The 11437-nt window shown below is 29.8% G+C and overlaps 1 protein-coding gene across 4 annotated transcripts in view; it reads left to right on the top strand.

Moving 5' to 3' along the window:
- LOC145292010 (tyrosine-protein phosphatase non-receptor type 4-like) overlaps positions 1-11437 on the top strand; it is a 973203-nt gene that overhangs the window by 28784 nt on the left and 932982 nt on the right. For all 4 annotated transcript variants that reach the window (XM_080138005.1, XM_080138003.1, XM_080138007.1 and 1 more), the window contains exon 2: positions 8411-8631. The gene's annotated coding sequence lies outside the window, so the exon portion shown is untranslated. The remainder of the gene's footprint in view (positions 1-8410; positions 8632-11437) is intronic.

The following is an 11437-nucleotide window of genomic DNA, read 5'->3' as shown; positions in this document are numbered from 1 at the left end:
TAAGATCTAATTTCGAAAAAAATGTCCGTATATAAATCGATTTGAATTTGAACCCAATTTAATTTTAAAATCTCTTTTCTTATGTATAAAAAACTTTAAAATCTGTATTGGTACCGGTTAAAAACTTAAAAATTTGTTATCGAATAACGTTTAAAAATTTCCAAAAATACGTTTAAAGTTTAAAAAAATATTTTTAATTATATTGAATCATGTTTAAAAATTTAGAAATACGTTTAAAAAGTATTTTTTAAAAATCCAAATCTTTCAAGGTTTTGAGGAAGTGAGTATTTATCTATCCTAAGTGATTTCCCTTGTTTATTAACATTATTATATTTTTCTATAGTTTTAAATTCGAAATAGATTATAAATTACATTTATGAAATACAATTAAAATTTTTTTTTTATTAAATACATTAATTTAAAATCTATAATATAATTGCGATTAAAATCCAAGTTTACCGACTAATCATTTTTGTATTTACAATTTTTTTTTTTGTTTATTACATATATATATATATATATATATATATAAACAACATCTAAGTGTTGTTATTTTCATTGATCCAATTTATTAGGAGCCCCTTCCTTCTATGTATGCAACTTTTCAAAGCTTTACTCCTCACATTTAAACATTTTATTTTTGGATCATGAATGGCCCGGAGGATGTAGCATTTCTCTGCGTTACAGAGTGAGCATTGACTTGATCGAGTTTAAAATAGACTTCGTAGCCTCGTAGGAGATGTCCGTTTCTCTTCCTTGCAACCTCTATCTCACAGAAGAGATGTTGCGAGTTTGTCTCTGATGTATCGTTATTTTCATGGAAAGTGTTTGACTGAGCTTCAATCTATGGTCCCCCCTCGCCAAACTTTCACAAGAAACACTCGTCTAGCTGTAAACACTATCAATAATTCCCCCCACTCTTTATCTGTGCCTAAACCTAAACGTAGATTCCATGAACAAAGCTTCTTTCTTAGAACTGCACGCCTGTGGAATTGTCTTCCGTTTTCCTGCTTTCCGGCTGACTACAATATGGTTGTGTTCAAGTCTTACGTAAATAAGTTCTTGATGAGCCGTTCCATATAAGTTATCAAATTTACAAAATTTTCATTACTGATGATTACTATATTGTCCAATTTCTACTGTACACTCTTTAACCCTTATCCTTGAGTGGCCTCTTGGCCTTGATAATGTGGTGATGCCTATGTAAAAAAAACAAAAAAAACAAACTTAATTCCGGGACTTATGCTGGTTTATGCTCTATTTTTCTCCATTTTATGGAAAAGGGTGTATTTTTTTATTTAAGCTCCCACACGCGGGCAGCTAATGCTGTATTCATCCTTGTTTTAGCTCTAAAGGAGCTCATAGATTTTAAATTTAAATGGTTCAAAGTTTAAAATTAGGTATTACATCATCCGATAAATATATATATATATATATGTATATATACATGTTTATTTCCTGGTGAAGTTTCATCAATTATAGATACTGATATTGAAACATTCCAGAAAAGATTAATGGTACTGGCTAAATAAAGATGATATAATTGCATACCAGCTCGAGAATGTGATTGAAAAACTGAGTCCATCAGTTCCAATACGATTGGTTGATATTGTAAGAGATCAGGATGTGCTTTATTATTTTCAAACTGAGATTTCTGAAACAAATCTATTTTATAGCATTGTATGAGTATGTTATTTATTATGTTTGAATTCATTGATTCTTCAGGATTTTGAAGTGATATTTTGGCATGTAACACAGGTGACCTCACATGCGTTACTCAAATTCAAAGTGTTCTATCAAAAAGAAAAACAATTGCTAGATTTTTTTCGGTATTATTTTGTTTGCAGTAATATAACCAGAAAAGATTTTTTCCTCGGGGGTTTTATTGAAGAATGAGAAAAAAAATTTTGATTAAGCGTCACATGTGTTACATAGACGCAGGGCTAACTTCATGATAATTTAATCTAAAAATGATTAATAGCAGAAACTCAGGGCCTTAGTTATTGTGAAATCTGTATATCTTAATCATGAAAAATATAATTAAATATAATTTTACGTTATTTATTAGTAAAAATGAATGCCTAAAAAATATGCAATTCTTTTATGTTCTGACTTCAATAAATAGCCTCAGCGCAGACAACCGAAAAGATCAGAATTAAATTTTTTTTTTTTTTTTTGTAGTTTAGGGTGTTGCCTTTCAGAAAAAAACATAATGCTAGAAAATATTGAATTTAAAATTCTCTAATTTTGAACCAATTTCCCTAGAATGAGACATTAGTTTTTTGGGGGGAGGGGAGTTATGGGATGATCATGTTTAGTTAACTATTTACATGTAATTATATTGATGCCGATATTCTACATGATTTATAATTGTATACTAATTGCGTAAACAAAAATCTCTTTCTATATAAACTTATGCGTATACATATGTTTAAAAAAATTGTGCCTACTAAACTCCTCTGTCGATTTTGGTTGGCAGACATGAAACTTAATACATAGGGTATTCAAACCCATTCAAAATTTTATATAAAATCTGTACAGAAGTGTGAAAATTTCAAAAAGGAATTTGCCAGGTGAACGTCAAACGACGATATTACAAATATGCCTGTGTAACATAATAGCTATTGGCTCATGTTGTAATTTTTAGCCTTGCAGCAAACATGTCTTCATAGCTCAGACATTAACATCAAAGGAAAAAGTAAATCATAAACTAAATGCTTTGGTTTGGATTCTCGGTGCAGGCACACTAGTCTTTTTTTTTAATTTTTAAGTCATTACTATATATTGGGTCCAATATAATCTCTTACATAATATTTTGATTGCAGAAATTCCCCTCTGGATCAAAATACTGTAGGTTTACAACAACAGATGCCATATACAAATTTATTATGTCTATACTATTAACCACTATCTTATGCAACTTTAGAACGCCATTTTAGACACATTTAGTTGTTATATTTAGTTGTTATAATAAGATCCTACAATACATTCTCGGAGTAACATCATCACAATCGCAACCACCTTTAGTAAATAACAAGTACTCCTATTGCTCCCAGTCATCACCAGGAGATATTCTGCACTTTAGACAGATATGGGGTTCCACCCTTCATAACAGGATCATAAACTCATTGACATAACATAATCTTTCCCTTTTCTGTTTTGAAAAATAATGGTCTCCCCAGAATAATTCTGCTCTTTCTTATTGCATGATCTCTAGTGATTCTTATATTTCAGAATAATGGTATTACCATGCTAAACAAATGCTAATGTACCATTCAAACATGGTGTCGCAATGATACCTACTATTGCTTGATTTCTACCTTTGTTTCAGTAATTAATTATACTTTTTACAAACATAGTTACAGTTTTTTTTTGTAGGTAATTCATTTATATATACTTTATTTAAATCTGCACGATATATACTGAATTCTCTCGCTGTATATATTCTTCCCAACTCTCTCTCTCTTCGAAGACAAATATTTCCTCTCTTTCTCGCTCGCTTGCTCACCAAACAATTTAGGATTTTTGTAAACAAATTTTTTAGCTTTTCTAAAACAACAACAAAAAAAAACTTCTGTTGAGAAAAACAAAAAACAAAAGAATAATGAAAAAAAAAATCTTGAAAAAATAAAAACTACTTACATCTAACAATTTACCATTAAAAATAAAACATTCATAAACGAATCTTCTCTCCTACTGACTGCCAACCTACAATTTTTTTTATTTTATTTATTTTTTTTTTTAGCATTTGCAGGTGAATATGCTGACAGCGATTATCACAGTTAAATTTGGGGAAATTATTTTTAGCATGAGGAGTTTGGGATGTCTATTCCAAACGCCATTCTTAACATGACAATACTCAAAGAAATGAAGTGAAAAAAGTCGCAACATAAAAATGGAATTTAATAATATTAGAGGAAGACTTGAACAACAAATGGAAACAGCTAGGACTGCTTCCACCGATTTTGATCACTCTAAACAGTTCATAACACAGTGAGAATTTCTAACCTCGAAAACTTCTATTTTTATTTTCCATTATTATTCTAGTGGACCATTTTTCATACTTTTATTAATTCATACTGATTTACATATTCCCTTAATTGCTTTTTTTAAACTCAAACAGTACCTGCATGTTATCGCCCCATATATTTTTGTGAAGTGGGGCAGGCTTCCACTGGGCAACACCAGTTAGCGGGTATGGCTAGTATAATAATAAATAAGAAACATGCATTAATCAAAGTATCATATTTGAGCATATTTTACGACTGGGCAATGCCGGGCAGCCTGCTAGTATATATATTTCTGATTTCATTTTTTTGGTTTGCATGGTTTCTTTTTTATGAATGTAAATTGTTTTATCTAATGTTTTAAAATCTATTCATAAATTCATGTTTTAGAAAAAATATTTTAAATCGAATATTTACTTTTCAATTTTAATTTTGTTGAAAATAATTCACGTATATTTAAAAAATGAATAATATAACTTTGAAATCAAATCAACTTAATATAATAATTTTGGTACACATCCCTCTCTTTCTCTCTCTCTTAAAATATATATTCAGCTTCCATTTCAGGAATTTAGAAGTAGAAGTCATTAAGTTCGCATGATCTTACATCTGCTTGACTTTTTGCTGTGTGCATGTGTAATGCTCAATTGATAAAGTGCTCCAACATGTTAATTGATCCCGAATGCATTGTGGTAATTCAAATTGTTAGGGAAGTTACTTGCTGCCTTTTAAGAACAATTATTTTTTACGAGTCTTTCCCAGTTTCTCTTTATGTAGAGCTATTTATATGCAAAGCATTTGTTGAACTGAAAGATATATAATTACTTGTTCACACACACTGAAAAGGTTACTTCCTAAAATCACAAGTCATATATAACAAGTACATGTTTGTATAGAAGTGAATAAGAACTAAGCAGTCTTTGTATTTGTCCCAGTAAGTATATCAGACACCAACTGACACACATAACGTACTGTTCTAATTTCTCTCTGATTCACATATATCATTTTTTTAAACCAAATATATTCTGCTATCAATTTACTTATACAAGTCTAGATACATTGATTCACTATTCAAGTGATAAGAATCTTGTAGTCGAATTCTCTTTTTCATTTTTAGGTCAGTTTTATTGTAAAATGTCCTTTTGTAAAATTAGCGAATTGGTGTGTGCATATTAAAAGTCATTATAGTCTATATTTCTTTTATTTTGGGAATTATGTTAGTGATCTCTAACTGATTTGATAAAATTATAAATTCTTAAAAATGCCTGGAAAACGAAATAAAACTTGTTATATGGCAAAAGCTTTTTTATGGAAATAAAAAGCAAATAGAATGTGAAAAAGCATTGCAAAGAAGGATGTAATGAGTCGGTCAAGTAAATTATTTAGTTAACAAAAACACAAATTGCCATGTAGTGTTAAGCATTTCTCTTTTCCAAAAGAGAATTGATCTCTAAGCAGTCAGTTGTATAAATGATAACTAACATAAAATGATTTTTCTTGGTGGTGAATGAAATAGCATAAAGGTGAGGTATTCTGACTGTTAATCAAATATAAGGATAAGAATTTGATAGAATGGGTAGATAACATACAACGGAAAAAGGTTGCAAAAACAGAATATAAAAGATCACATCAAAAAAACGTGTAGAGGACTGATATTTTGCTTTTATGTAAAACCTTTTGAGACTCTCTTTCTCTCATTTCTTCACTTTTCCCTTGCAGCATTAATAGGTTAAATAGTATTGGTAAATTTGAAGAATTACTCCACCCTCGAAAATTCCTTTCATATTACCACTCTTATAGGTTTTCGGGGTTGCTGAAAACGAAAATAATGTTTAAAATTACGGCAAACGAGTTGTTTCCAAGATATGAAGAAATGTTAGTTTAAAAAAGCGGGGGTATCACTTTTCTATAATAATTTAACGTAAAATGATCACCCACTTTGTGGCCACGATTTTTTATGGGGGTGGGGCTTCCTTTCTACTCTAGGAAAATCCTTTAAAATTACCTGTTTACGCCTCCCACCAAATGTAAACAGAATTTTTGTTAAATATTAAACAGTTCTTCTGCTTGGTCAATGTCGGCACGTTACTTATGTTAAAACGGTTAATTAAACTGCATAAGCACTTGTTAAAAAATGATACAAGTTCTATAATTGAACGAAAAACAAACCGGCAGTTAGCCCCCCCCCCCCTCCAAAAACAAAAAAAAATCAAAGTGAATGCATTTCTTCATATCTTGGAAACTACTTGAATTTTAAACGATTTAAAGGATTTTCCGAGAGTGGAAAGAAAGCCCCCCCCCCAAAAAAAAAAACAATCGTGGCCACAAAGTGGGTGATCATTTTACGTTAAATTATTATAGAAGAGTAATAAAAAAAACTAACATTTCTTCATATCTTGGAAACTACTTGTTTGCCGTAATTTTAAATGTTATTTTGATTTTCAGCGACCCCGAAAACCTGTAAGAGTGGTAATTTTAAAGGAATTTTCGAGGGTGGAGTAATTCTTCATATTTACCATAGTATTAGTACTTATGGTATCTTCTCGTTGAGCTGACTGTTCTAATCTTTCTATTCTTACCTTTCTTTATTATATTTGACAAGGTAGAGTGTTTGTGCAGGGTAGACAGAGGGGCAAGAGATGGAAAATGAGGATGGCGAGAGAGTAACAAATGTAAGAGTGATATAAAATAAAAGTGCTGGTCACACAATATATAGAGAGTAGAAGACGATAATAAATGGGCCACTTTGTGCAAGTTAATTGCAAAGTAAACCTGATTAAAGTAAAACAATTGAAATAGATTTTACTCAACCATAATAAAATATTTTAACGTTTTGCATGATTAAAGGAGAAGAGAAATAAACATTAAGTCAGCTTCATTTTAAAGGATTAGATTTTAGGTTTCACTAATATTGGATTGTATAGTGGACTTTCGGTCAGCGTTCAAGTTGTGGATAACTTGGCAAAGACTAAAGTTACCTCTCATGAAAGAGGAGAACTATTTATGGCACAATGGGAGATTCCATTGTGCACACATGGGCCAGTCTATTCTTTGGATTATGATTGGCTGAATCACCTGATTGGATATGCTTGTACATAAATCTCAATCAATCTGGTGTCAGTCTTGTGCATAAGCTGGACCCTTGGTAAGTGTTGCTGCTATTATTATTATTGTTGTTGTTGTTATTGACTACTACAGTTCTTTTGATTATTCTACAACTAATAAAAAAAAAAATCAAGCTATTAAATTTATTAAAAATATCACCAGAACCTTAATTTCATTTGTTCATTACGCTACAAAACAACTTTTATAGTTAGTTTCTAAAACTAAGCATTTATCAATGTGCTTTTGCAGTATTGAGAATAAATCTTTTTTTTTTTTTCGTTATAAAAAAATAGAAAAATTTCATAGATTTACATGTCTTTTCTATAATCTTAATACTTATATATGAAGTCACTAATTTTAGTGGGTATTTTTATATTAAAATTATTAGTTGACTATAAACTATTAGTTGACTGTAGACTATGACTTAAATCAATAATTCTAAATGTAAATAAAATAGTGGATATTGGGGAAACTAATTTGTTTATTGCCTGATATTAGACCTGTACTAGTATTACAACAATTGTAATCTGATAAAAAACAGTTTCCTAATTTAAAAGGTTTTATTTAAATTTGATAATTCTACCTTAATTTAAATCACATGATAGTAATGATAACTTTATGCCAAGAATACTTATTCCAGTTTTGATCAACATTCATATGATTCTAAAAAATGTCTAAAATTAATGCTTCATCTTTTAAGGTCTTAAGAGGAAAATTAAATTTGGGGAATCTTGCTTAATTAGTGATCAAATTAAATTCAAATCTGAAATATTTGAATTTTTAAATGAAAAGATGTGCTCATATAATCCTCCCCTAAAAAAAAAATTCTTTAGAAAGTTCCAAATAAACTAGATATTTTGCATAAAACTTAAGTATAACTCCCTTTACTCACAAAGTCAGTAGGGCTTTTCTCTATGTCACACTTCCTTACACCTAACAGCTCTGTTCTAAACTTCATAATGATCAGTATTAACTGAATCCTGTATCCTGTAGGAATCCTGTACATAGAAATATATTAGTTGCACATGTCTTCACATATGCCATTATCCTACTTAACGTCCCTTGCACCACAGAAAATAATCTTTTACAGTTTTTGCTCACTTAAAAATTGTATTTGTTTTCACTTAAAAATGTCCGTAAATGAACCAAATAGTGGAACATATGTGGATAACTGTAATTCACTCACATTTTTGCCCTCATCATTTGATTGTTTGTCCAATTCATTAAATTTAATATATTTATTGCTATAAACCTGCACATTGTTTAATGTACATCTATTTTATTAATATTTTTTTTAGGTATACACTTGAGTTCATCATCTGGATATTTTTACCACTTTTCACTCCAGCTATGAATTGGATATGTACTGTCAGCAAGATCTAGGTCATCTTGACCTATGTCTACATAAGGATACTTACTGTGCTTGGCATTTATTCTTTGTACACTTCCTTATCACACTCTAATCTTGTACCTTAGCTGTGAAGCAATGTGAATTTGGATGGTCTGACTTAAACTTTAGGTAAGTGATATTTTGAAAAGTGAATTTCATAACTTAAATATTGTTATTCTGATATCATCCCTTTCTCTCTCTAAAATAAATATACTCATATATTAATAACTGCAGAAGGATAAAGGTTTTATGAAATGTATCATTTATCAAAAAATATGAAATAAAATAATACCTGATGGTGTTTAAAAATAATGTAAAAAATAATGGAGTTATAGTTTTCTGTGATTAATGTTTTTGAGTTTCATATATTTTAATCCTTATGAGCGATCATAGAAGTGACAATTCAATAATTTTAATACATATGAAGTTTTAACAATGGATATTGGATATGAATTAAGCGACCTTCTGAAATATTAAACTTTTTCAAAGAAGAGACATGCTTGGGGTGTGGTGCTTAAGTCCAAAATTTTAACACGTAGTCCCCTTTACTATATACGGCATAATCACGTTGAGACTTTGGTTCCCATTAGATCACATAAATTAAACAGTACTAATTCTGGGTGATTATATGAGAATACCAGGTGCTGTATATGGTCCCTTATCTTGGCATTGTTTCCAGTCATCCTGAACTTCTTGCCAGTTGAATCCAGCAGTAAATGATGCAGAAGGGTATGGTTAGAGATTGCGCAATCTTTGCTTCACAATTACTAGTGCAGGACCCTTACAAGGGGTATCTATTGTGACTCAAAACTGAATGGAGGCTATGAACCGTCCTTTGAAAATTCAAAAAATGTTTCATATGTGTTGAATTGGAATGTTCACTTATTGGAGTTAATGTTATTAATATTTTAAACTAAAACAAATTTTCACAGGATTAAATGTGTAAAATTGCAATGGTCCCTAATTGGAGTTAATACAATACACACCAATGATAAAAGCTTTGGATAGAATTCAAGGGTGTTTCTGCTAAAATAGTCATATTTTAAAACCCAAAGCACTTTAAGTCCTCAAAATACCGCAGTTTTGTTTGGAAATAAATTTACTTTCAAATGAATTAATAAATAAGAATGTACATTAGATATTGTAAGTTTTAAGCAAATAAAGTGATAAAAATGTTAACATCATAAAATGTCGTTTTCAGTAAGGTTTTGTAAATACCCCCTCCCCCCCCGATTTGTAAATGCTTGTACCACATTTGTATTAAGAATTTTGTCATGAAATTTTGAAACTAATCCAGAAGAGATGTCACTTTTAATAGTTTGGAGTATCCAAAATACTTCTGACCACTCCTTTTTTTTTTTTTTTGGTGTTAGAAATAAGATTTCAACATGACGTGTATGGAACATTTTGAAAAAAAAATTTCTTCAGATACCAAGTAGTAAACTATACTGTTTTTATCCATTAAAAGTATAATTGTATGTTGTTTTCTATTGTGGTAGTAGCTAGCAATTTAAAATGATCCTATACAAAAAATCGTTTCTTTATATTGAGTTTGGAAAATTGGCTGTAGCAGCTGTAAACAACAGACAGTTTTTGTTGACTTTTATTTAAGAACGAATTAAAAAAAAAATTGAAAATATGAATATAAAAAATGTTCTTACATGTTTAGTTTGAGCTATTTTGTTATCTGAATATAATTAGTTTAATTAGAGCTATTCTGTTATCATGAGAGCTATTAACGAAATCCCAACCAGTCCGATGTTATGAACTTTGTTCAGCTTGCAATTTCTCACGTTTCTGGTCAAGTTTAAAAAGTATTTATATGTTAAAAAGGCAAGAAAATAAGCTTTCTGAATATATAACTTGTGTGCACTTTTATCCATTGCATTAGTTTTTAACAGCAAATTAAAATAATGTTTTTCTTTGAACAGCCAAAAATGTAAAACATTTTTTTTCTTTTTCCAAACTTATTTTTACACATTCTTTTGTTTTGCAAAATGTTATAATTTTCTTATAACTTTCTTATTAAACTGACTTTCTTTTTATTTGCATATCTCCTCTTACATGATCTTGCTGTTGTTTTTTTTATTTTCTTATTTGAATACTTTTTTTTTTTTGTTATTTTATTAACTGGCCACTTGCCACATTTGTCATTGTAAAACTCATTTCAATAAGACTGGAAAAAAATCTTTCTGCTTGCGCCTTCATTACATAACAATTTTATTCAACTGAATTTTTTTTTTTAACCTAATTTTTTCTCAGGGATAAAATTATTTGACTAGACAGATTCAACATATCTTCTGCAGACCTTCAGGCTCGTAAACTTTGGAAACTATGGTACCAAAACTTTACTTACTATTTGTCTACCATTGAGCATTTAAATCCAGATAAACTTAAAGTCCTATATCTAAACATTTCTACTATGGTTGCTGATGTTATCGAGGGTTGTTTTGAGTTCAAACATGCCATTGAACTACTAAAATCTGTTTACAGCTAGCCTCTCAATAGTATCCATGCAAGACATCTACAGCAGAACAATGATTCCTTAGATCAGTACCTTCAGGCTTTGCTGCTGACTGTTGTTTGAAAGTAGCAATACCACACCATTTTTTTCTTTAGATTGAATAAACTCAAAGCAAGCATTATTGAAAAGAGCATAAAAACAAAGAAATAATCTTTTAGTTTTTCTTTTTAAATCGGCCCATTAGAACTAGTTATGACCATTCAAAGTATCAAAAAATTAAATCGGCCCATTAGAACTAGTTATGACCATTCAAAGTATCAAAAAATGTGTGGACTGGAAATTTTGCTTAAGTCAGTCCTAATCAAATGCATATAAACTTGTGACTGAAAATTGGTGAAAATTTGTACAATTTACAGACTAACCCATCTTTAAAAAGCTGTATCTTCAGATCTTTTTAAGATATTATGATGA

Source organism: Euprymna scolopes, chromosome 13, assembly GCF_053919585.1.
Source record: "Euprymna scolopes isolate OS-2025 chromosome 13, ASM5391958v1, whole genome shotgun sequence".
NCBI lineage: Eukaryota > Metazoa > Mollusca > Cephalopoda > Sepiida > Sepiolidae > Euprymna > Euprymna scolopes.
Note: the sequence above shows the minus strand (reverse complement) of the source record. Positions and strands in the feature narration are given on the sequence as shown.